Genomic DNA, 27317 nt, shown 5'->3' with positions numbered 1-27317 from the left:
GCATACCCCAAGTTTCACCTCACTTAAAAACTGCTTGCTTACAAAATCATACATAAAAATACAGAAGTGTCACAGCACACTATATCTGAAAAATTGCTTCCTTTCTCATTTTTACCAAATAATTATAAAATAAATCAACTGGAATATAAATATTACTTACTTTTCAGTGTATAGAGCTGTATAAACAAGTCATTGTATGAAATTTTAGTTTGTACTGATTTCACTAGTGCTTTTTATGTTGCCTGTTGTAAAACTAGGCAAGTATCTGGATGAGCTGATGTACCCCCTGGAAGACCTTTGTGTACCCCTGGTTGAGAAACTCTGCTCTAGGTAGGAGGTGGCCTTGAGGAGCACGTGGACTGAGGCTTAGAGCAGACTGCTGCCTGTAACTTAAGCATCATTTAGAGTAATTTGCTGCCTCTATTAGTATTATGGAGACCCCTCCCCTACAGGGATAAGGACTATTGAGCCTGGGGGTGAGCTAATGGGACTGCTTTGTTTATGTTTGGTTTCTGGTTTTGCCCAGGAAGAGGAGGAGGATTCCTACCCGGTTTACAGGGCCAAGCCACTCAACTTGCTAAAGTCTCAAATTGCCTGCTGTGACAAAGTCAGACCTGACAGTTATAAGAGAGTGGGCCTATTGGGTACGGGGACGCCCTCCCACAGCTAAAAGCGCCACCCTCCCAGCTTGAGGGGAGAAGCTACTGAGCCTGAGACTCAAGTGAATGCAGGGGACGACAAATGAAATAACAGGAACAGGCATGACCATCAAAGGGTTAAACAAAGGGACTCTGAAGGGGACCCCAAGCAGAGAACCCTGGACAGCATCCCCTGCTCCTCAAAAGTGTCTAAGGAGCAAGTGATAAGAGAGTGAGGGAAGGCAAATATATCAGCCCTAGATACATCAGCCCTTTTCCCTGTGAACCGAAAAGAGGTTACCTCAGGTTAATTAGGGATTCATGAGTCCAATTAAGGGCCATTGGTGACCTTTAAAAACCTCTCTTCTGGGGGGAGAGAAAAAAAGATGAGAAATAAGCTGCAGCAGGGAAAAAAGGCTGCTTCTAAGTGGAAGGCTGCTCTCCTCTCCTTTCTATAGGGGAAACAGCCCAGTTAACTGCTGTTTGTGGAAAGACCAGCAACCAGACGTCAGTGTAATAAGCCTGGAGAGGAGGCAGGGAAAGGTATTTATTTTTGTATTATGAGTTTGGGTTTTGTGTGGCGTAAGAGAACTACTTGGGCCTACTCTGAGGCCCAGTGAAAAAATAAACCGGACTGCAGGATTAAAAGCCTCTGGAGTAAGAATGATTTACTCCAGGCCCTCACCACCTCAGGGAAAAATGCCGAGGCTGATGAGGCAACAGAGGATGCTTTGCCACACATACCATTGGTAGAGAGACTGCTGACCTCTGATGGGAGAAGAGAAAATAGAAAAGAGGGGCAAACTGAGGTATGGATGAACTGACAGTAGACTGGGTAAGTGACCCTACTATGGGCCTGACCCAAGCTCCAGATATGAATACATGGGAGTTTTGGGAAAATTTTGTTCCTGTAATGCTTTAGTTAGTACCATCCTCATTGCTGAGTACCCAATCTGAAGTTTCATGCTAAAGTTCACCTCTAGTTAAACTCAAAGCCAGTTGCTCTTCCTGTTCAGGTTTGTGTGCATTCAACTGATAGGGGCTTCATTATTATTTCCTCCATTTTCCTTAAGGGCTTTCTTTGTGATACAGGGTTTTAGAGACCCCAAGTGTTAGGAATTTGGGGCCTATAGGGATCCTGTGTTCGTTCCCCAAACAGCATAAAAAGGTGGTGGTGCTTTCTGAAAGCAAACTCATGAGGTGTTTGTGCATGTAAAGTTGAAGAGATAGGTACCTCAAGAGAAAGGTAGTTGTTGATGAGAACAAAACTGCCATATACACTCATGAGAAGAGACTTGTAGAAGGATGAATGTCAATAATGGAAAGATCTTGCCTCTAACATATGCTAAATGTAAAAATAAAACAAAGCATCAATAATACTAATTAAAAGTAGTATCCAATAAGAGAAATCAGAACATACCTCTGGATTGAAAAATAATGGTCACTATTTTAACTCCAAGTTGCAAAAACAATAGGAGCCATATGGCAGCATGAACAATGGGAGATAAGAGTTCAACCATGAAAGCCAGAAAAGAGAATTGAAGATGAATCAGAGCCAAATGCAAGATCATGTAACAGACACATGAGAGCACAGCTGACTTGTGAGCACAACTAAGAATAGCTGATAAAATTACTCAGAAGACTAAACAAACTCAGAAAAGAGAGATTAATCATGAATTTTAGCAGTAGAAATGCCCTAGTAGCTATCCCAAGTCCATTGCACCATGCAGTATGCAAGATAGGACATCTTCAAGAGTTTCAAGATGATTTAGAAGCCTAAAATCTCAAATCTATATTGTAAATAGGACTTGGGCACTCTTGAAAATGTTACCCTAATAAACCTTTTCTTGATTTTTCAAGAAAGACAAAAAGTCCAACATTAAATGTCATGAGCAAGATCCTTAAATGTCTACAACCATCATTATTGTCAATACTGGGCCAAAGAAATGCAGATTCAGACATAGGAATTGCTATCCTATATTAGACCAGACCTTCATCTAGTCCTGTATCTGATAAGCCAGTACCAGATGCTTCAGAAAGGTGCAAAAAACCCTATAGCAGATAACAATTGAATAACCTGCCCAAAGGAAAACTTGTTCCTAATCCCCTGAGTTAGAGATGGATTTATGCCCTGAAGCATGAGGGTTTATAGACACAAAGATGTGAAGGCCAGAAGGCACTATTATGATCATCAAGTCTGGCCTCCTGCATAACGGAAGCCATAGAATTTCATCCAGTAATTCCTGTATCATGCCCATAATTTCTTGCTAAAATAGAGCATAATCTCTGATGTCAAATCAAGGGAGAGAATCCACTGAACTCCATCCCATAGCCCATATTCACTGCTTTATACTTTCAACTTGTTCATTTGTTACTAAAAAGTAAAATGTTCTATATGAAAGATGCTATATTACAAGCACATGTAACACATCCTATTTGTTAAATGGTGACAGTGTGCTCACTGCTGTGCAGGGCAAAAAATTACTGTGGTCCGCACTTGCAAATATCCTGGATACTGTTAAGGATAGCCATGGGAAAATCTGATCTGTAGCATAATGGATGTGGGTGGTTTGAAGTTACCACCTACTGGCGGGGTGGAGAGTGTTTGGCTTCATGGGAGTGATCGAGTTGCCAGTAAAAATCACTGGCAGACCCATGGATAGACCCATGAAAGCACCATTTATATTGATTTTTATAGTGCAAACCAGTGCACCTGAGGGAGGGATAGTGGGTTCCAAGCTTCCTGCTACCTCTGGGTGCACAGAGGTTTGGAATCAGCATGGAAATCCTAGTCCAGGATCAAAAGACTCCACATGGCTTGCTCTAACAGCAGCCCAATTTGGCTTGTGGGTGGTGCTAGTAACAAAAGCCAAGCAAAGTAGGTGCAGGACAGAAACTGAAGCAGTATAGAAGGATCTGGAGTAGGGCTAGGGCTAATTGGGAAGTTGGGCTCAGGTGGTTTTATTACCTGTAATTTACTGAAAAGTCTCATCCGTATCAGCTAAACCAGGGGTTCTCAACCTTTTTGGCTCGAGGGCCAGTTATCACCTTTACAACCCTGAAGTGCAACCAGCCTCTGCCAGCAGCCCACCCCCACTGCAGTCAGACAGAAGGAGTCCTCGCTGATCTCCCATCCCCCTGGCTGCAGCAGGGAAACCACACACATCTTGTAACCCCATGCGCTTCACTTGGGTCCCTAGGCAGTGGCTCCCTTCTGTAGCCAGTGGGACAAAAGATCAGTGCTCCCTTCTTCTGGTTCCAGCAGGGCCCCAGCACCTAGGGACCCAGGCGGAGCACTTTGGCATGCTCCCTGCTACAGCCAGGAGGAGGAGAGCACTGATCTCCCATCCCCTTGGCTGCAGCAAGGAGCCTGCGCCGGTCTTGTAGCCCCACAGCAATGTGCTCCACCTGGGTCCTTAGACAGCAGTTCCCTTCTGCAGCCAGTGGGAGGGGAGCAGAGGGCCACTTTGAAAGACCCTGCAGGCCACTTTTGGCCCCTGTTGGGAACCACTGAGCTAAACTCTCACCCACTGTAGTGCAAAGGCCTTGCTCCTGATACAATACTGAATGGTTGGTCTAAAGCCTTAAAGCTCTTGGCCCAGGCTATTTGAAACACATGACTGACTTTTAACCAATTATCTCCCCTCATTTTAACTGAACCTGCCACAAACTGCTGTCCACAATGATGTTACAGGCAAGACAGGAACTGCCGTCTTCTGCTAAACTCTGTCATCCCTAACAGGTCATAAGGCAGAATATACAGATAGATACACAATGTAGAAACTAATTTTTCTGGTGCTTTTCACTTCATGCTAGACATGCAAGTCATTGTTTAATTTCTTTTCTCATCTGAATTCACGATCTCCATAAAGAATCCTTCACACACAGTGTCACTGACTTGTCAGGTGAGTGAATACACACAAGACTAAGAGCTTCCAGTATCTAACCCATAAAGTGTGTGGGATTATGAGTCGAGAGACTTGTGGGGAAGAGGGGCAGGCAGACTTTCAAAAGTGCTCACCACCCAACATCTCCTATTCTGGGGGACAGAAATGTACTAATCCCAATTCACTTGAGTTTCTATATAACCTTGGACAAGTCACTTAAACTCTTTGATCCCTAGTTTCCTTGTCAGTCAAATGGGGATAATACTTGGCATATCTGATAGGGTGTTCTGTGGCTTAATAACTTAGACTTTATTTCACTGGAACTATTCATGCTTAAAACTAGGCACATGCTGAAATACCTTCCTGAATGTGGGCCATCATGGTCACTCAGATCCTCGGAAGGCTTGCAGTATGTATAATACTAAGATTTATCATTCTAATTCCTTCACACCCTATTTTTGGTTACATTATCATATTGCTGAGAAGAGCAACAATTGTCCACATATATTAAATATACTTTGTATATTTTTTTATATACAAAAACCTTATGGGAGTAAGAGTCACTCTGTACTGCATATGCACATAGATCTCCTTAATATGTGCAAATTACTGTGCATTTGCCAAATGTTATTTTAAAGACAATCTTACCATATATATATATATAAAACAAAATGAAAGAAGATAATTACCTTAAAACTACCCCGTTCCATACTTTGTACTGGAAAATAACTTAAAGTAAGTGGAGACATAAATGAGCCTGAAGCATCAGCAAAACTTCTCATGATGATAACCAAATGTTCCAACTGTTTGAGTTATAAAGTGAAATTCTGAAGCAAATCAATGAGCATCAACAAAAATCACTCCTAACAACGTTTTGAATGTCTATTACTGAGCTCTGTTATCTCCCTAAGGGCCCAATCCTGCACTCACTGAGGTCACTGAGACATTTGCTAGTGACTTCAATAGGAACAAGATCAAATCTCAAGAGTGTAATTTGGAAACATATTAACTTCTCAAGTGTCTGATACGAGTTCAAACTAGCTGCACCAGGTTATGGAATGAAAAATCTATACTTGCTTTTGTCTCCTGCTACCTATTAGAAACTATATAAATACAGGAACATTTCTCTCTTCCTTCATAAAAACTACATTATGGTTTCCAAGAAATACAAATGTGAAGAGGTAATGAATAGCCAAGGGAACTAGGTTAGGCAATCCGTTAAGCTCTCTGTCGGTGCCAGCTAGTTGTTTGTTATTTTTAGCAGGTAGATGTACCATAGTTCGGCCACTGCTGAGTTTACACATCTTCAGCTCTGAACCGCAGTTTACTGTTTTCCTTTGTGTAATAGCTCCATGTACAGAGTTCAAGTTCTCGCTCTAGCTTTTTCCTATTATAAACCCTGATTTTTATGGCATTGGATATGTTGACTACCAGGAATATTTTTTTAAAAAAGAGCCTGATCTCCCTTCCTTTGACCACTTGCATTAGGCACCTTCTTCCTGCCCCTGCCTGCAGTGCCCTGCACGATATAGCTCCCACTGTGTGTTCTCTTCCATTTCACTCCTCTCACCCTCTTTGCTTTGTCCAAGATAGAGACCCAGCCACTTCCTTCTTCTGCTCTCATCTCTGTACTTCTTTCATACTTCATGGCTGGAACCCCCTCCTGAAGCTATCTGTCATGCTTCCAAGCACCTCTTCCTTCATGTCACTGCATAAAACACCATTCTGCCATGAGGCCTCTAAAACCAAGTCTTCCCCTCCAAGTAACTGTATCTTGAATAAAGTCTGTGTAACCTTCATGACATAGGGCCTGATTCAGTGGCCTAGACCTGGTGTGTGTTGTCATTCGGTGATTTGCCCAGTCAGCTGGAATCTGTGTTCCCAGTGGATTTTCCACTGCTTTGCACCTTTGAATAGCCATTTACCCCTGAGCATAGTGCCTAAAACTCAACCAAATCAGCATGGCAGCACTTTATATCCACTCTACACGGGTGTAAATGAGTACGCAAGCTGCAAAGCACTGAAGAATCAGGTCTTGGAGTGAAGATATTGGTGCTGCTATATATTACATGAGTATATAAACCGATTTTTTTAAAAGTATATATTAAAAGAAGTAGATCCTCAGGAGACTAAGGGAAAACAGAGCTTTTCACCATCAATGGTTCAGTTCTGGCACAGGTTAGTAGTGGCCAAGACTTGTTACAATCTGACTGTTACCCTAAGATATTTCTCATTAGTCAGTTATGTCTACACTGACGGTGGCACTGATGCTCTGAAGTGTCCCTAATCTCTGTTTGCTGGAAGCGGGAAATGGGCGATAGGGGGTGGATCACTTGATGGTTACCTGTTCTGTTCATTCCCTCTGTAGCACGTGGCATTGGCCACTGTCGGATACTGGGCTAGGTGGACCATTGGTCCAACCAAGTCTGACCTATTCTTATGTTCTTGAGAAATGAGCCATTTGAACTTCTGCCCATGCCGTCAGAACACTCAAGTGGGGAAAATATGCTAGTTAGGGGATGTGATGACTGTTCTGTTCTGTAACCAAATGTGTATGATGTATTTTTTTACAATTAGCTTTAGAAATACTAAAGTTTTAAAAGATCATTATTTTAAAGCACAAACTTCACTGAACTCATGTACACAGAAGCATCATACAGCTATTTGAATTGCTACGGCTCTTAGTGTTAACTACAAAGTAAACTTGGCATGCATTTAACACATGATAAATACTTTTCAAAAACTGAAGATATAATTAACAAAAACTCTGAAGGGGGGGAAAACAGCATCAATGATTAAAATAATTGTTTTGTGAATGAAACATGAATGTCATAAAGGACTGTGTTATACTATTAAATAATTGTGCAAATGAGAAGCTTACACAGGAGGAAAATACAGTAGCTTTTAAGTCTCTATTTGACAGGTTCTCTGCATTTTCCTTAATGTGATTAGAGCCAGGTTGACTTATTTGGAATATATTATGAGAATTTTTGCAGTACATTAGTGACCCTGTCTGTGGGTACTATGAGCTATGTGAATGAGCAGTGGAGGGGGTGAGGCAAAAAGGTGACCTTATCCCCAGGATCAGGGCATATCTGCTCAGATGGCTGTTTCTTGGCATAAAGTCTCAAGCCTGCTTTATTGTATGCTGTCTTCCACTGGCCCCAAGGAGCCCCTTTGACATGTGGGTATTGCTGGTGGGGATACTCTGGCTGCATCCCCTTATTCCTAGCCATGGCATTCCACCTGAGGCGACACCCCTCCCACCCCCTACCGCAGCTGGGGGGAGGAGTCCCACTTCAAGTCCAGGTGGCTCAAGCTGCCGGCCCCAGCTCCAGGCAACCTGGGCACTGGGTGGCCATGGCTCCAGCTGCCCTGAGTCCTAGCCAGGTGGCCCCAGTACAGGGTGCTCCGGCCATCCCGAGTCCTGGCTGGGCCGACCCAGCCACCCCAAGTCCTGGCTGGGCTGCACATGGTCCCAGCACCAGGTGGCCCCGGCCATCCTGGAGCGCCAGCTGGGCATAGCCCCAGCTGCCCCGAAGCACTGGAGTTCCAGCCGGGTGGCCCCAGCACCGTGAGGCCCCGGCTGCCCCGAGTCCTGGCTGGGTTGGAAGTGGCCCTGCTGCCCTGGAGCACCGGACACTCACAAATTCCAGCTGGGCGGCCCCAGCACCACATGGTGCTGGCCGCCCTGAGTCTCAGCCAGTCCGCACGTGGCCCCAGCACCAGGCATTGCCGCAGCGCCAGGTATCCCCCCGGCCACCATGGAGCACTGGTTGGGTGTGGCCCCAATGACCCCAGAGCACCAGCTGTCCTGAGTTCCGGCCAGGCAGCCCCAGCTACCCCAAGTCCTTGCCAGGCCACACATGGCCCCAAGTTCCAAAACCACAGGGCTCTGGCCACCCGAGTCCTAGCCTCATGTTTCCCCAGCCCATGTCCCCATCCTCTTCGGCGAGGCTGAGCAAGGACGGGAAGAGCTGCTGCTGGAGCCCTGAGCCTGCCAGCCTGGCGGACATAGCAGGAGGGGGTGGGGCCTCAGGGCTATGCCTGACTGTTTGGGAAGGCTAAGCCTTCCCCCACCTATTATACTGGATGCCCATGACAGCCACTGATCACTAAGGGGTGCCCAGGAGTGGGATTGGGTGGCTAAGAACTGCTCCAATAACTCTATCATCCTAGAATTTCTCTACACAGGGAGAACAGTAGCCAGACAAACCAGATTTAGGGCTGATTTGTTTCACCAGAACAACATAAAGCAGCCCCATCCTGCTGGAGGATCTCTGCATTCCTCCAGCTTAAAGAAACAAAGGATGAGTGGGGGGGGACAAGTGTTATGGAGAGTCTTAGCCCAAACCAGGACAGTGAGCAGACATACACTGGGATGTGAAAGGGCAGTATGTACCTATGAGCCTTATCAAAGGCAGGTTTACTTTATATATGTGGGTCACTATCCAGAATGTACAGTAACTGCTGACTCTGGTACAACATGCTTGCTTACAGTAACTTAGCAACCAATGCAAAGCATGGGTCATGCTGTCACTTCTGAGAAGAGGGGAGTAACAAATCTGCACTCCTCTGCAGGTTCATAGGGAGTGTGGGCTTCTGCACACTACGCAATTCAACATACAGTCCATTGAGCGATAGGCACAATGGGGACTCGAGCTGCCCTCAACACACAACTCGTATTGACATGAGTGGGAGGTCAGACAAGGTTCACTTGTGGCTCTATCAGCTTCAGCATGTGGAAATAAAAATGTCCAGTGCAGATTGCATCAGGCTGGAAGTCTGGACACTTGGTTCCGTTCCCAACGCTACAACGGCCTTCCTGCTGTGTGACCTTGGAAAAGCCACTGTTTGGTGCTCCAGTCTCCTTCGCTGTAAAATTGGGATAGTAGTGCTTACTTGCATATGTAAAGTATCTTGAGCTCTAAAGTTGAAAATTGCTATGTTAAGCCTGGAGAATGGCCTTGGATGGCAGTAAATTTATCAGGGAGAGGTTGTGGCCGCACAGCTGGATGAAAGCCAGGAAGGTGCAGCACAGCACAGGGTAGATGCACTTGATTCAGCACTTCTCCCTACCAGTCTCCACCAGTGGAACTCCTGTAGAGCCCCCTGGTGAAGTTAAGTGGTCACCCCACTGTGGGACCCCCCACAACTCCAAGTGGAACTGTGGGTTCGACTTTGCATACCATGATTCTGGGTGAATCCCCCTTGAGAGGAAGAGGATCACCTGCCGCGGTATAATGTAATGTAACAAGAATGTGTTGTGTAGTGTAATTCAAAGTAAAACAACTTACTGAACTGGGGTTGGGTGAATCTGGCCCTATAAGAATGAAGCAGACTGAAATTAGTTGCAATCTGGGTGTAAAAGGGTGTAGTTTTAATTAACTACCCAGCAAACCATTTTTTCCAAGATTATTTTATTTCTTTATTTTTGGTATCTCATGGTTAAATGCATCACATATTTCAAATCTGAAAATAAAAATTAATGATGTGACTGAACCAATGAACAATTTCCAGTTGTCTAAAATATTTTATTCCAGATGAATAGGCACCTCTTTTTTTTCTTTTCATTTTATTGGTGAAAGCAATTAATAAAATAAGCGATAGGGAAGGGTGAACTGTGGTGGTAACAGTTGTGAACAATATATTGGTAGGGAGCAGCCTTAAAAAGAGGAAAGGGTGATCTAGTAGTGACGGCACAAACCTAGGACTTGAGATACCTGGGTTTAAATTCCAGCTCTACCACAGACACCCTGTAACTTTGGGCAAGTCACTTAGATTCTCTATGCCTTAGCTCCCTATCTGTAAAATTGGGGATAATAGCTCAGAGCGTGTTGAGGATAAATTCATTAAAGATTGAGGTGTTCAGATACTATGGCAATGGGAAGGCATATCAGTACTACAGATAGATAACATGTGTGCTCTGTTTCACTTCAATGCCACCGTTCATTTCTAGCTTTAAATACATATAAATTATGGGTTTTGCTGGTGGCTCTTTTCCCTATGAGAAGCTATATAAACAGTTTTGATTTACCCCCTCCTTCCATGACCTGACTATTTAAAAACTGTGAACTGATTTTTCTGGTGCAGAGTAAGAAACAACTTCTGAAGAAAACTGCAAATGCAAGATACAGATGTCTTCCCAAAGTGAAAGAACAAAGACCCAGATTCAGCAAACTATTTAAGCACATTTAACTTTAAGGACATGAGTCCCTTCCCTCGTGTTCTTCTATTTTGGGTAAACATCTGTATCTTGCATTTGAAGCTGCTTAATTAGCTTGCTGAACTGGTGTCAAATGTGTATCTGTATTTTATCTGCAGATGGTTAAAGTTAGGGGACAAAGGAATATAGGACACAAAGGAACAGTGAAAGTAGGCTTTTACACAAATGGTATATATGCAATACGCCCTCTAAAACCCTCATGAGGGACCTACAGATAAACACTATACACCTTGGTAAATTATTTTCTAATGTTAATCTCGCCCTTTTCGCTTTAGCAAGCTGGGTACATCATATCTTGCATGGAGGGGCATTGTTCTTTTCAGAGGATCTCCATTCATAGCCTTCATTAGCATTGTTCCTCACTTATCACGTACATTTCATCTTCCCTGCTATACATGCTGTGCTGGTTCTTTTTATGTGGAAGAACTATTTTATTTTATTTGTCTGACTCTTTCAAGGAATCTGACATCTATAAATGCATCAGACAGGAGTTGATTGTTACAGGTACTTTTTTCTTCCTACTTTATTTCAAAAATTGGATTCAACCTGAGTAACACTGATTGCAAGAACCAGGTGTTGTCAGAGCTGGAGTGTTTTGAGTTACATCAATTTCAAATCTTATGCGGAAGTTGATTGTTGTGCAGCTACATTAGCTGTTCCTGGGTTTAGGAGCATGGAGGGTAAATGTCTCTAGTCTGTGTCCATTTTAAATTAAATAGAAACTTTTGTAGAGGGGAAATGAATGAACAAAATACCATATTTTTCTTCAATTTTAGGGACATGTTAACATGATGGCAGGTGATCTAGGCAGAGAATAGTTCTGGCCAAATGGGAGTGTTGTTAAATGGTTCGAATGTGCCGTTGAGAGTCAGGACTCCCTGGTTTCTATCTCTCGATCTGCCACTGATTGGATTAGTTGCTGAATCTATCTGCATTTCAGTTTATGTACAACTAGAGGTGATGGCCTGGATCCTGCTTTGTGATGTGCTTGCAGTGTTTTTAAAGGAGCCCTAAATCTAGCATAGCCAGCCACAAGAGACTTGTCTGAGTTAAAGGGTGTCCACTGATGGTGAAGAGCTGGCATTGCAGCTCCTGTACTACTACTCCCACATCTTGCTGAATGCATAGGGGGCATGGTGTGGGGTGTCCTGCTGACTTCTTCCAGCTGCATTTCTGGCCCCTTGTGGCCCTTTGCACCCACAACTGCTCTAAGGTTTGCCAACCCAGCATTCCACTGGTCCCAGACTGAGAGAGCACGAAGACCTTTGTACCTCACTCCTAAACTATGCTAGGCTCTCCTGGGCGGTAGCTGAGGATTGGGGATAAAAACATTTCCCTCCCATTGGGAATGGAAAAAATTTAATATATATAAAGAACTTTGAAATCCTCCAAAGAAAATTCCTCTTAAAGTCCCACTCCTGTTGTGCTGCTTACAATGAAGCAAGCAAGATAACTTAAATAAAGATGCACTTTATGTACATCTGAAGTCTGTCTGTCCTTCAGTTATGTCCTTGGAGTAGGGACCCTTCCTTCTTGACTGTTTGGAAAGCACCAAGCCTGCTGTGGGCACTACTGTAAATAAAAAGACTAATAATGACAAAGGCATTACAAAAACCTTATTTAGTAATGATCCCTTACTGGCAGCAATCAATCACTTTTTCCTCAGTCTTGTGCCTTTTATAGCTACACATCTATATAGAAACAAGCAAAGGATAAATTAGTTTCCTTTGCATCTTGGAAGATAGCTGTTAAAGCTAGTAATTTAAAATAATAACATCCATTTTATTAAAATACACCTAAGTTCTAAGACCCAATGTTTTGGTCTACAATGCTCAGGCAATCATCGGGAGATATGGGTGATTATTGCTAATAGCTGGAGCCAATCTTTAAAGAGCTAGCTGAAGCCAAAATACCATAAAACAATTTAAAGCATATTGGATTAATGTAAAACATTTATATTCTAAATTGCTTGCTTAACACATTTTTGCAAGCTAAGGAGATAATCACTTTTAGAATTTTTCCAACAACAACAAAAAATCAGAGAGCTTTAATTTTCCCTGGCATTGTATTCATATCTAGCTTTATCTATGGGCAGATTTTGATACACTTACTCAAAATGGGCCTGATTCTCATTTACAATGAGATCCGTTTACATGGCCACAAAAGTGTATAAGGGCTTTTGTGTAAATGACTGAGCCCACTGAGTAGTATATTAGTCCACAAATAGTCCTGTGGTCTGCCCTTAAGATAGGTTAGATAGATGTGCTACATCTACCTAAATCTTCTTCACAAGAAGTAATAGTTTGATTCAAATCATGAACTTATGACACATTAATGAAAACTAGGATAGATTGCACCCTGGTGAGGTAGGTAATTGAAATATTCTGCTTTGTTTCTCTCCGCAGTCAATACATGTACTAAACTAATGGCTGAGAGTCTATGACCTTCATAGTGCAGAAGGTCAGACTAGATGCTCATAATAGTTCTTTTTGGCCTTATATCCTATTAAATGAATGAGACTAACATACAGCATAAGATACTAAGCAACATGAGTAAAGGTATCAGAATCTGACTCAAATCTGTGTCTGTATTTACTTTATATAACAAACTAATTTGCTGAGATAGGAATAAACTACCCTACCTCATATCCCCCTATTCCCCAAAAAATAGCTTGGCATTTTTTTTTGTCTCCCCTGTGGCCAATGGGTTTTGAATTTTCTAGCAATTGGCAGAGCATTGAGAACACTTCTGAAAATCTGCGCACTTCCTTTAGGTGTGTAAATGGGAATGGGACTCTGAAAATCTGTCCATTAGAAGAAAAGACATCATTTGAGATACTTAAGCTGAGGTTTTTAAGCCATTTTGGAGGATTGGGTTACTCAGTTTCTGTTAAAATACATGGAAACTGGGTGCCCAAATGCTTTGAATAGCTTAGCCTTAAACCTATTCCACACACGTTAACTTGCTCTTCTGTTGCTTTGCAAAGCTACTTCATTATCCACTTTCAATTACCTCCTTAAAACTCTCCTTTGACATGATGCCTACAAAAAAACTTGTGTGTGACTTGATGTTTTTGACTTGCTGAAATTCCTAAATCTTCACACAGGTTAGATTCAAATGAGCCAATTTCTTCTTCTGAGGAGAGAGACAGATGAGCATTTTAGTCCTGATTCTCCACAGCCTTCCTACTGGTGTAAAATGCCAGTACACTGATTCTGTAATGTTTTCCACTCATTTTGCAAGAGAGTAAGTGACTAGACATGGTGCAGAATCAGTCCCTTTCAGGCCTTCTCAGTTGTTCAGGAATCATTCTCAATTACCTTGAACTTTGTGTAATCACTTCTGCTGGTGCAGTGGGTGAAAAATACTACCAAATCAGAACAGTTGTGCTTTTCACTTGTGTGGGCATAAATGACTATAGAAGATTCAGGACAACAGAGAACCATTCCAGACTGTTTACTGAATATGAAAGCACTGTGAAAACAGCTTCCACACTGATTGGGAGTCACTGCGAAATGGTCAGTAATCTTTTATGTGTGACTGATTTCTGGGTGTGGCTCCCAAACTGAATTCTCACTTGTTCTAGGGGAAATTGTTTCAAGTAAAGAGACTTTTGATTCAAAGACTCCAGTCTCTTCTATAGCATCTTCCGTTCTGGAAGTGTGTCTTGTATCAGCAAATCTCTCTGTCAGAGGCTTTTCCCATAAGTGTCTATGGAAGTGTTATGCAAATACAGAAAGTTTCCGCAGTCTCATCATACTCCCAAACTTATAAGGACTTTACCAACAGGATGGCAAATGAATATTCAGGTCCCTTTTCAGATGTCAGAGTAAGTTATGAATTATTTATCGTTTTAGATTGAAGTCTTATCCTTAGATTTCAGCTTTAGAACATACGCATAAGCAGTGACTTCTCTATTTTCTGAGATTAAAGCTGCATCCCGAATATTCTTTGCTCTGCAGGTATCTAAACTGAGCAAACCAAAGACTTCGAAGTATAATAGTTAGGGGATATTACAATGCTGAGTTTTCTAAGGAAAACTTCATGTACTTCATAGTACTTCATGTCCTATTAAATCATCTGCAAAACTGTCATTCTTCCTATGCTACTTCTGTGCAGCAAAGAGTAGCAGAGCTGTCATTTATCAGACATGCTGAAACCTGATTGTAAAGCACATTGTCCTGGCTATGAAATGTTGTTATAGATGTCATTATTCCATCACTTGATTTTTATCTGATCAGAAGTGACTGGGACAATTCTGTTTGCCCTTTTATGCCTGGAAACTTACTTACAGTGGATACTGCAAAGAAAAGATTCTCAGCAGTCCTCTTCTAAAAAGAGGTAGTAAACCTTCTAAACTAAATACAGTTAGAACCTATTGCAAGCTGATCCCAATGACGGTGATGTTGATACAGTATTATTTATTGATGGCTTGTACGGTGCTTTTTCACTGCACAAAAACTGGAATATTAAAAAAAGATATATTTCTGGAGAGGAATAGCTGTAAACCAAAGGGATTTCTTTAGCACCTAAAAACTGTAATCTAAAGACTGTAAACTCTAATTTTAAAGGTGACCTGCAAAGGAGTTTGGTGAGGAGTGCCCTTTTTATTTTGTCTTGTTTTTTGTTGCTGCTTTAATGAATAATAAAGGCCTGTTGCAAATCTACAAAGCTTTGTGAAGTCCTTTAGGAGTAGCACTGCCTTTGGCATTGCATGTTGCTATTAGAGTAAGGGTCATCTTACATCGGTGTGTGTAAATCCTTATTTCAGAGGAGTTTCCAATAGATCTTTGCACTAGGAAAAATAGTTTGTAGTAGAGGAATGGAACAAGAGAACCGTAGAGCACAGGTTATAAATCCTTCCCTCAACCCCCATCCTCTAGTATTTGGAGTACAATTATTACACTAATTGATTATTAAAGTTACCTGAATTATTTAGACTTTTTCTCGGTGACCCTTGCTGCATTTTCAGCAGCAAGTTTGGACCTAAAGCACTCTTTACTTTCAGCATATCGCTTAACCTCTGATAGATTATGGGCAAGATTTGCCTTTCCATTTTTGTCTCCAAGCAGAAGTGATGAGCTCTTGCAAGTGGAAACATGAGCAAGCCCAACATCTGCACTTCAGCAGCAGAAACCAGAGTTAAGAAATCTTTACACACTGAGTGCTTTGCATTCCAAATCAGAATGAATAGAGTTAGCCTGAGAAGAACTAGGCTGTGTATGTTATTTGTCCAGTGTATGCTAAACCATTTACAAAGAGGTTTGAGAACAAGTTCCCTGCCACAAAGACCTTATGAACAAAGAGGGAGTGTGTCCTCAGGTGCCTAGCAGGGAGTTGGTGATTCAGCTGGTGTCCCCAGGAGGAATTCTGACTGAGTCAGCCAGAATTAATCCAGGGAGAGGAGTGGGAAGGAACTAATGGGTAGCAGCTACATTGACCTTGGAGTAAGTACAGCATGTTCTACATCATTGTGCAGCTGGCTACTGGGGAGATCAGAGGTGGACCATGGTCACCTCTTCTGTCTTCCCTCCGCCCTTCAGGCAGCTTATGCCTGTGGAGATGCTAGGAAGGAGCAGGGTCTACATTTCCCACGTCATGCTGTGGCTGACTCTTGTGCAGAAGCACAAGAACAGCAGAGAGCCTCACTGGCATTGACTATAGGATCCATTCTGAAATGAGAAGTGAGTGCGATGCTAGGGATTAGCCAGAGTTGGGAAGGGTCTGATCCATATCCAAACTTTTCTCAGGCAAAAGGAGTAGGAAGAGTTTGACTCTGGGGTTCTAGCGAGGCCCATTTCCTATAGCAGGAAAGATAATATCAGATGTTCAGCATGTTTCATTGTTTGAAAGGAACACTTACTTGCACATGAGCTGTGAAGCACCTTGATCCAAATGTTCAGGAGAAGGAGGGCAAAGCCATTCCCCTGTGGATTTATCTGAAGCTGAAGACTGGCGCTCTGTATTTTAAGCATGCTGCTTTGCTAGGAACTGAGATTTGCAAATTCTATTTTTAGCTCTCTGCTCCTGACTTTGTGACTTTTTCTTTCTAATGCAGACCCCTAGATTTGCAGCAGCTCCTTTTCTTCCTGTGTAGCAAGCCTAATTAGGGTGAAAATACTGCATTCTCATTCATATTTTCGAAAACCTGCTGCAAGCATGAGGGTGTGGTTATGGGAGGTATACAACGAGACCACTATAGGGGGTGCAGAGAAGTGTGAGAATCAAGCTTCTAGTCTGTGACATAATGAAACTATTGCAATGTGGGGTCTGAAATAAATTTAACTCTACATTAAGGGTGTGTCTATTCTGCATTTGGGGGTGTGATTACAGCACATGCAGCCACCTGAGCTAGCTCTAATCTAGCTACTGTGATTACCAATAGCAATAAAGCTGTGGCAGCCCAGGCTAGCTGCCTGAGTAAATATCCAGGGTCTGTGCACTGACACCTGTGCTGCTGTGGCTTCACTGCTGTTGGTGCTCAGGCTAGCTCACATAGCTGCAATCACACCTCCGACTGCAGTATAGACATACCCTGAGAACCCTGTATGCCGCCAGAGCAGTGTAAAGAGGACTGAATGTAAATGAGAATTCTCCATTAGTGGACTTGTTCTTCCTTGTCTTCCAAATTCTAATTGACTGTACCTGTTCATGGACTAGTCGAGGTTGTCTGCATTTCACTCACCCTGCTTGCATGGCTTAGGCCTGTACTCCATTTTCATTCTCTCTCTCACACACACACGTATTCGTTTTTCCCTAAATTACTGTGCAGAAGCATGATGTTTCAGCAACTGTAAGACATTTTGAAAGATGTGTTATCAGGGTAGCTCTGCTGAGTTATGAATGGAAAAAGGAAACATTTATGCCACTCATATTAATTTCCCTTTTATTTGTGCATTAGACGAAGTCCATTTGCATTAACCTGATGTAACTGAGAGGACAGTTCCAATGAAATATGGCTTTCCTGATGGGAGACTTACTGTAGGTTGAAGATCAGTCTGTCAGTTCATAGGGTCAAGGTTTTGAGAAGGATCAGAAGCACCATCTTTTGAGACCCTTGACATTTGTGACGATTGCATTTGTCTGCCTTCCTTATTGTGGGAGGTGTGCTGCTGGCATGGGTAACCTGTAGTGGGGGCTGGTGACATTTGGAAATGGGTAGGCAAAATAGACACAAACAGTATGCTCCCAGCCAGTTCATAGCAATGGGGAAAGATAATGCTGTATCTGACTCAAAACATGGCAGGCAATGCCCACCCTGAGGAGGCTCCTGTACTAACCTATTTATACCAAGAGCCAGTTAAGGAAACAAGCTCCTACCACTAACGTCCCTCTTGTTGCAAAGGCATGTGTACTTCATAGATATTTCATTGACAAATGGAATCAGGGCTCTAACATTCTAGTCCCTGCAGTCATAAAACAAACATGTTTGATTGGGAAAGAGAGCCATTAATTTAAATACTTATAAATAGAACATCCACTGTATATTTGTGGCTTATGAAGAGGAAATGCTGGAAAAAACAAGATAATGAGTGATTCATTATCTGGAGAATTTTACTTTCAAGTTCAGGTTTTTAGAACCAGACACTTTTGTCATCTCTTCTGAAATAATTTGACATTTAAACTGTTTAATGCGGAGAGAGTTATTTGCGCACAGTAAAGTTCATACTTTTCTGCCTTATGGCCAAGGAATAATCTCTCTCCTATTTCTAAGGATAGTAGCTTTTTGTATTTAAATGACACTATTTGAGTACATTATTTTTAGCTGAGTGTTTATTTCTGCAATATCACTGGGGGTATCACTTCAGCCTTCTGGAGCTAAGGCCTTGTCTACACTTGGGAAAATGTTTGCTACTATAGCGATGCCGGCAAATCCTCCAAGTGTAAACACAATTTACCCTGGCAATAAAACGTCCTGTCAGTATAACTCTCTACATCACGGCTTTTTCTGGCATAGCTATGCTGGCAAAATTTAGTGTAGACCAAGCCTCACTTTTCTTTTGGTTTTATAATGTGCTTAACACAGCTCTGTAGGTGTAGTAAGACCACTACAAACCACGTATGCCCTACGAGCTGGATTCTTCCAGTTTCTGAGCAATCTGGCCTCAGTCCAGCAAAGTTAAACATGTGCTTAACTTTAAGCATGTGGGTAGTGTGACCCGTCTGTGCCTAGGGTAGCCACCTGAAAATGCCAAGGTCAGGGCAGGCTGTAAAAGGAGAGCAGATTCTCCCAACACTGGTAGATGACACTGCAGTCAGACTTCCCAACCAGCCACAAACAGTGCTTTTGATTCCCCACACTGGTTATCAAGAAGCCAAAATAAAAATAGACACAGCCCCCTGTACTGCATTCTAGTCTCTGGCTCCCAATCAGCCACTAGGTCCAGTAAAGAAACCAGTTATTTAAAACTCTATGCTCTTTACCAAAAAGGTTTCTCCTGACTCCAAAGGGTCAGCCACAGTACCAGATCAATATAAGTTTAGATCTTACCCAAAATACCACACTGCCAGCCAATCCTTTAGTAAATAAACCTAAAGATTTTTTATAAAAAGAAAGAAACAAACTATAAGAGAAATGTTAAAGGATTAAATCAATCAGATCATACAAATGATTTGAAAGTCCATATACATCAGGTTTCTAGAAGAATTGTGGAGTTTGCAGGCTTGTATAATCCCTCTGGTGTACATCCAATACTGGGATGGGTCTCAGTCCTTTGTTTCACAGGTTCAGTTCAGTTCAGTTGTAGATGACTTGATCCAGAGGTAGGCTGCAGACTAAAGACAAAGACAGACTAAAGACTAAATGGATCTCGAGCAGCTGCCTTTTGGTCTTTGCCATGCTGCTTGTGGCAATTTACAGGAATAAAATGGAGTCCAAAGTCACATGAGTAAGTCCTGGTGACTCATCAGGTATATCCCTGGCTTCTCCCCCTGGGCCCATTGTACCTGTGAATTTCCTTAATGGGCCATTAAGCAGGTTAGTGCTGCAGCCATCCTGTCTGGGGTGTCACCCAGACACAACACAATTTGAAATACAGATATATCAAACATATCCATAACTTCCATTACACATATAACACATGAACATAAACATCATCATCTTACTTAGCACATAATAGCCTTTCTAACAGTACCTGACACAGCATATCTCATATGAATTATTATTATTTTGACATATTGATGTTAAATAATATATAATAAATGCCGTCCCGTCCCCCCCAAATCTAGCCAGCGTGACAGGTAGTCCATTGCCTTCAGTGATTTGACTCACATGCTTGAAGTTAAACGTATGCTTAATTTGTTGTATCAGTGGCCTTAATGAAATTAAAAATACAAACTTGACATGAAACAAATGCCAATAAACCTCTCCTTAATCCATAAATAAATAGGGAGAGGCCAGTGGAGGTTTTTTCCCCCAACATTGTTCCATTGAGCAGGACCCAGTAGCTGCTGTGGCAGAGGAGAAGAATCTCTTTGCCTCCATCAAAGCCAGCACAGCAAACTCTTTATGACGTGGTAGATCAGATTCAGAGTATAATTTCCACTGTCAGCATTCTAGCTTTCTGCCTTGTAGCTTCATCTACCACTGGTCACCTGTGAAGATGGTGCAAAAGGAAGGAGCATCTGTGAGGCATGGACAAAAAAGAATCATGAGTATGTAAAGGTAGTTCCTTTTTTTGAGTGAATTATGATGCACCACTGAAGTCAATAGTATATCTTACAATTCAAAAGGGAGCTTTGCCACTGTTGTCAATGGGAGCATGATCAGGCTGAGAACAAGCTTAAGAAAATATAATAATATACCACATCCCCAGCTGAGGTCAAAGTGAGCCTATGATAATTTAAATCAGCTGAGGACCTTCCCCCGAAACATTTTTATCTCCATTAAATTTCTGCTGCAAAGGAAATTCCCTTGAATGCTCCAGTTTGTTCAGAAAACTCTCAGGAAGCTGACCTTCAGCCATATTCTGTTTCACATGAAAAAATGCTTCTTTATTTACATCCTCTACAGGCACATACGGCTTAATAGCATATTTCATAAAAGCCACTCAACCTGGCTGCCTGCAATCACTTCAGAACAATGGACTGAATCCTGCTCTCTGTTACACCTGGAGTGTCTCAACTGAAGCTGAATGGAGTTACTTCAGGTTTTCACTGGTGTAACTGAAACCAGAATGCATCCCAAATGTTCCTTGGTCTCCTGTAGGCCTCTTTGTACTAGCAAGAAGTGAGAACAAAATGGTGAAATGAAGGCAAATAATCCCATCTGTCAAATTTAATGATAGATGCCATCCAAACCCGAGAACAAAATCTGAAGTGCTAGTTCTAGGCACAACCAATGCCTTTAATTATGATGGTTTGACAGATGGAAAGATCATTGTGTAGGTTTTATTTAAGAGGCTCATGCAACTGTAGCTTTTCTGCCAAGGGTAATCAGTCATGATAAAGAGTTTGCCAGAAAGTACAAATCTGCCTTATTTATAACTAGCTGTGTCCTAATTATTTCTCTTAAATGAACAGTCAGATAATAATGTGTAAACAAAACATGCATAGAACTGTAATTACCACACAGTGGATGGCCTCCCTCAAGCCATATGACACTTTCAAACCTTACTGTGTCACCAAGCAAAACCACTGAAATAGGGCACAGTCAAAGAATATATAAAAGTTTTAAATGGGTTATTGCCTCCTTGCTCTGTAAAACCTAGAAGCTTAAAAATGAAGTCCTTTTCCATGCTAATAATCCCATCAAGCCTCTTGCATCATGTTGAACGGGGCACCTGAAATTTGACATCTTCCCTATTTCCATCTGCCTTCCCATTCTAACAGAACAACTAGTGATAGACTTGTTCAGTGCACCATGAAACTGGGTCACGGAACAACACTGCAATTTAATGTCATGATATTGATGTTGCCTCCCCCAAGTGATGTAAGCCTGTGAACATCAGGATGGAGCTTACTTACCATTCCCTCATCCCTCAGGTCAGTTACAAATAGTTGCTGCTTCAAATTAGGCTGAGCCTGATATTAAGTTTGTTGTAGCCATGTCCATCCCAGGATATTGGAGAGACCACATAGGTGTGGTAATCATTTTTTATTGGACCAACTTTTGTTAGTGAGAGAGAGAGAGAAGCTTTTGAGCTTACACAGAGCTCTCCTTCAGGTCTGGGAAACTGTGTGTCAGAGTGTCACAGCAAAAGACAAGGTGCAATAGATTGTTTAGCATAAGTAGTTAACACATTTCAAGTGACCATTCAAGATGAGTGGCCCATTAACACCCCTTCAGTCTTAGGGGGGAAAGGAAGGAAGGGAGGAGAGGAAGCTAGGTGGGGCTGTCAGTGGGTTATAGACTGTTATAATAACCCATCTAGTGTCTCTATTCAGTCCATGATTTTTAGTATCTAGCAAAGTTATGAATTTAAGCTCCCAGGCTCGTCTTTTGAAAGTGTTGTGCCCATTTCCTTTGAGGATAAGGAATGATAGGTCAGATATAAAGTGATCACTTTGGGAAAAGTTTTCACCCACTGGTGATATGGTATTTTTGTCTTATCATTTTCCTGTGTGAGGTCATCTGAGAGCATAGTGATTGTCTGGTTACACCCACATCGTAAATATTGGGGCATTTAGTGCACCGGATGAGGTACACCCCATGTTGTGATAGGCATGTATAGGAACCATGGATCTTGAAAGTAGTGATGTTGGGGGGGGGGGGGGGGGTGCTGATAATTGCAGCTGTGGAGATATATCTGCAAGTTTTTGTATCTGTTGCTCTGGCAGGGTCTGGCGCCACTTTGAGTTGGTGTGTCCTTGTCTGTGGAGAGCTTGCTTCTGAGGATGAGCTTGGAGAGGTTTGAAGGCCAGAAGAATGGGAGCAAAATAAACAGATTGGTTTTAGTTGCTGCCATTGCTCTAGGACTGCAAACTTCAAAATGGGGCTAATTGCAGCTTCTGTCCCTGGTTCATTTCTTTTTTCCCTGGTTCATTTCTATCATGCATTTCCATTTTGTGTATCTGGAACATATTCCATAATTGCTGTAACCAGGCTCGCTAGCCAACGAATTTCTAGGAGCTATTGCAACTAGTAAGAATTGTTTGTGTTTACTTTTGCTGGAGGGTAGTGGTGAACTAATAAGAGAGAGGGTTTTTTAAAGGATTGGGGAAAAGATTTTACAGGGCTTGAATCAAGCACCTTGCCAGTAGACCACAGCTGTTAACCTTAAATAAAAGTGATCATTTGAAGTTCAAAAATGCAGGTGCTCACCTTTCCTTCGTAAAGACCATTCAGAGGCAAAATGCTAATGACACTCACTTTTCAGGATATCAGATATACCAGCTCAAACAGTTACATTTTAATGCCAGGCTGTACAGGCTCAAATATTTACACATGATTCAAGACAGAAGCAAATCAAGTACAACCTGAGCCACATTTTCAAGTGACCTCAGCATCTACAGTCGGATGAGATTTTTTTCAGTTGAACTCAGCTCCCATTTATCCAACTGGGAAAGTTTTATAAACTCAGATGCACCTAATCACATCTTGAGTTCCTGGGAGGATTACAGCAATGCATCAAACTCATGGGCAACCAAATCATTAACAGCCAATACGTATTTCTAGTTACACAAAGCCAGCTACAAAATCCCATTTACCTTCTGTGCCAAGCTCTTCTTCTGATGGCCATAAGTATTAAAATGGGAATTGATGGGTGCAGAACTCTTTTGAAATCTGGTTTTGATTATGGGCCCTGAGCTATTTTGAAAATCTGGCCCTCTTTGACCACGAGGGAGGCTGTGACAGTAAGAAGTGCTGTGAGCCACTAAATGGGTGTGTGTGTTCTCTGTCAGTGAGGGGAGGCTAATGGTCTTTCTAGATTTTGCATGGATGGGAAAGCTAACACTAGCTCATAGTACTAGAGTTTTAAAGCAATAGGTAAAATAAAAGGAATTAAAGACAAGGTTATGAAGGGTCAGATTATGAGTTTCCCCATGCAGGTGTGCAAAAGTAGAGAGAAGATGCAAGGAGCTCTCTGGTCAGTCCTGGCACCTCTCTGGGACCTTGGGAGTCCTAGAGTTCCTGGCAGGCAAAGGATTGGGGAATCAAGCAACAGCACAGGGGACAAAGAGCAGCTGAAGTGAGGTGAAAAAGACACTCATGGTGCATCCTGTTAGGATGTGTAGCTGTGGCCACTGCTGAGTATTCTCACTATTGCTCCCCAAACTTAAAGTAAACAACTGACATCAAGGAAGCCGTAGGAAACCCTTTCTTTAGCCTTCCCCAGACAGATGATGATTCACACCCCCGCCTGCACAATCAAAGAAACACACTTCCAAATGGTAGTCTGGTTCTTTACAGTTACAGCTATGAAGGCTCTTGAAATCAGCCCCCTTCATCTCATACATTGGAAGATCCAATGCTGAAAGGAAAAGACACTTTCTTGTTGGGTGCACACATTTAAATTCCTGTTGGAGTGGGTGGACAGGGTGTGAATGGCAATGCCTTATTAATATCAATAGGATCACTTATTTTATTCTGAAATTATGACATAAATAACCATCTTCAAAGGATGTACTGCAGGTATTGGGGAAATGGCACCGTCATTGGCCTTTGATGGGAACTTCAAGGCAAATAATAAATGAGCATATAAAACTTTCTCCAGAAAGTTCTGCTTTCAAACGTGTCTGTCACATCCTCAGTTTTTGGTGAGGTTACAGTGACACTCAAAACACGGGTGACTAATTCACTGAATATGTTCTCAGCTGTTCTAGTTATAAAAAGCTGTCTACAAAATCCCAAAAGTATATCTAATTTTTTTTTAAATCACTACTTACTACATTAAATTAGCTCCATAAGGCTTCTAAAACCAGGGGAAACCCACCCAGTGGGTGTAAGAGGATACCAGAAGAAAAAAACTTTAAGTGCAGTACAACTTTGTTCCATGCAAACTGCATCCTCAAATGCTTTAGAGAGCTAAATAAGATAATTAAAAAGTTAAACAATAGCATAGAGAGAAGAAATAAGAGGTGTAAGTGAGGAAGTCTAGACAGAGGGTGAAATCCTGGCCCCATTGAAGTCTGTGCCAAAACTCCCACTGACTTGAATGGGACCAGGATTTCACTCTGAATGTTTGAGATTTGAAAAGGAAACAAGAAGTCTGATATGTGAAAGCTGTTTCAAATGCCAAGAGCTATAGAGGGGAGACCTTTGTCCTGGCAACAGTGGCTGTGCTGCTATAAGAGTGCTTAAGTAGTCACATTATGTAGACAGCAGAGAGCTCTCCTGTCAACACAGTAAACCCACCTAAATGAGTGGCTCTCCCGCTGACATAGTGCTGTCCACGCTAACGCTTATGCCGGCAAAACTTATGTCACTGAGGGGGTGTTTTTTTCACACCCCTGAGCGACAAAAGTTTTGCTGGCATAAATGCTAGTGTAGACAAGGCCTAAGTAATATATCTATTATCGTATATAGTATATCTCTAGATATACTAATAGATATAATATATAAGATATACTCTGGAGCATGTTATGCAAGAGCACATGTACATGCAGCCAGACCCAAGAGTGAAGGATGCCATATCCAGCTCATGCACAGATGTTCCTCTGTATGGGCTGAGAAGGGGAAAGTTCTGCCTAAGTCATCATCTGAGGTGACATCCTCACCCCTACTCTGGCCCCTTGACACCATGTAGAGGGCCAGAGTGGGATAATGTGTCTACAAAAGACCCAGATCAGCCATGTGGAGAATTCTCCCAGTGCAGGACCTGCAGAAGGCAGCCGTAAGGCTATCTTCTGAGGGACTCCTCACAAGCCCTGGCTTACGGGCCGTGCCTGGGGGTATGACAGGGGCATGGCTGCAGCACACAGCATTGCAGTGATACTAAGCAGTGCTGCTTGCAGAGGATACCTTAGCTTTAGACTGCTCCTGAAAGTTGTCTAAATTATACTGGGGGCCACAGGCCATCTCTGGAGGGTGCAAAGGTGGCTTAAATATTAATTTCTTGCTCTTATCAGTAGATCTAAAAGTGCTCCACAAAGGAGGTAAGTATCACTCGCCCTACTTTACAGAGGATGAAATTGAGGCACAGAGAGATTAAGTGACTTATTCAAGGTAGGGCTGCCTCCTCTGAGGTACAAAGAACCCAGTACATCCTGTATGATCCTCAGCAGTGTCCATAAAACTGGACAGCTGGCAGGGCGTACTGAGCACCGTTCCAAATTTCCCAAGACAGCTGCCCCCAAAAAAGGGAGGATCATAGGAAAATCAGGCGCATGGCAAAGGCAACCCACTTTAAGGTCACCTATCAGACCAGCTGCAAAGTTAGGTACACACCCAAGTCTTCTGAGTCCTACTCTAGGAGGTTTATCTACCATGCCACACTGCCTCTCTGTGTTAGACCCCTCTCCCTGGTCTATGAGGCATACCACAGATTCTTACTGCTGAACTATTGGAAGGCTCCAGGAAAGACTGAGCCCCTGGATTTGTTCAGCAGGGTGTATTTTAATCACCAACTAGAGTGCTCTAATATACTGTTAGCACATAGAGTTATTAAAGAACTAGTCAGAAAAATAGAAGATAGGGAATATTTTCAAGAGAATCTGTTTCTAAGTAAGGGATGTCACTGTTTGAGCCACTGCTATATTAAAATATATCTGATGCAGACTGAAGCAGCTACTTGAACTAATTACTTGGCTAATGATTCTAAAAAAATGAATGGAAAGGTAATTATAGAGATATCAAGTTAAATTCAAAAGGATTTGAATGTGACTCTGCCTAATAAAAGGGCTCAAAAAGCCAGTGAAAAAGCATGTACCTTTGGTCTGAAAAATAATGACTTTAAGTAAGGGAATGAGAAATTGTATTTGAGCACATGCCAAACTTTAAGTACACGAGAAATCTCATTGACTACAATGGGATTACTCATGTGCTTGAAGTTAGGCATGTGTTTAAGTACCATACTGAAACAGGGCCTAAAGAAGGACTCTATAATAAAGATAATCTTCAAAATATATAAACCCTAAGGGCTCCAAGTTTGATTAATAGTAATTAATCACGCCAAAAGAAGGGCAAAGATTTCTAGGGAGAACAGTATTCCAAGGGAGAGCAAGGTTTTGTCATTACAAAGTTTGGGCCTGATCCTGCAGTTTGTATTCAGAAAATGTTCCCACTGAAGGCAAAGTATGTTCCCTTTGAGTAATGACAAAAGCATTAGCCCCTGAATTTGACTTGATCATGGGAAACTATGAGAGCGCTAGGTTCTTGCTTTGTTCAGCTCTGTCTTCAGGTACTAGATATTGTTTTACAAACAATTTCTACCTACATAATTGGTCACATTATGATTGTAGTTACCCTGGTGTAAATTCAGAGTAACCCCTTTGATATCACAAGAGAAATTGAGAGCTGCATGTAGCCCAATATATTATAAAAATATGGAGGACCAGATCGTCAGCAGGTGTAAATGATCATAATTCCAGTGACTTTGATGGAGCTAAACCAATTTACATCAGATGAAGATCTGGCCCATGGCTTCTGAATTATAACTGAAGCAAAAGAATTGGAGCAGCATGTTA

At 42.1% G+C, this 27317-nt stretch overlaps 1 long non-coding RNA gene across 1 annotated transcript in view; it reads left to right on the top strand.

Annotated features, from left to right (window-relative positions):
* The first annotated feature begins 1033 nt into the window (after nucleotides 1-1033).
* LOC137145623 (uncharacterized) overlaps nucleotides 1034-27317 on the top strand; it is a 64564-nt gene continuing 38280 nt past the window's right edge. The window contains exon 1 of the long non-coding RNA XR_010917691.1: nucleotides 1034-1181. This is a non-coding gene — a long non-coding RNA (uncharacterized lncRNA). The remainder of the gene's footprint in view (nucleotides 1182-27317) is intronic.

Source organism: Emydura macquarii, unplaced genomic scaffold (assembly GCF_026122565.2).
Source record: "Emydura macquarii macquarii isolate MOO-44397 ecotype Brisbane River unplaced genomic scaffold, CSIRO-AGI_Emac_v2 contig_3603, whole genome shotgun sequence".
In the NCBI taxonomy this organism is placed as follows: domain Eukaryota; kingdom Metazoa; phylum Chordata; order Testudines; family Chelidae; genus Emydura; species Emydura macquarii.
Note: the sequence above shows the minus strand (reverse complement) of the source record. Positions and strands in the feature narration are given on the sequence as shown.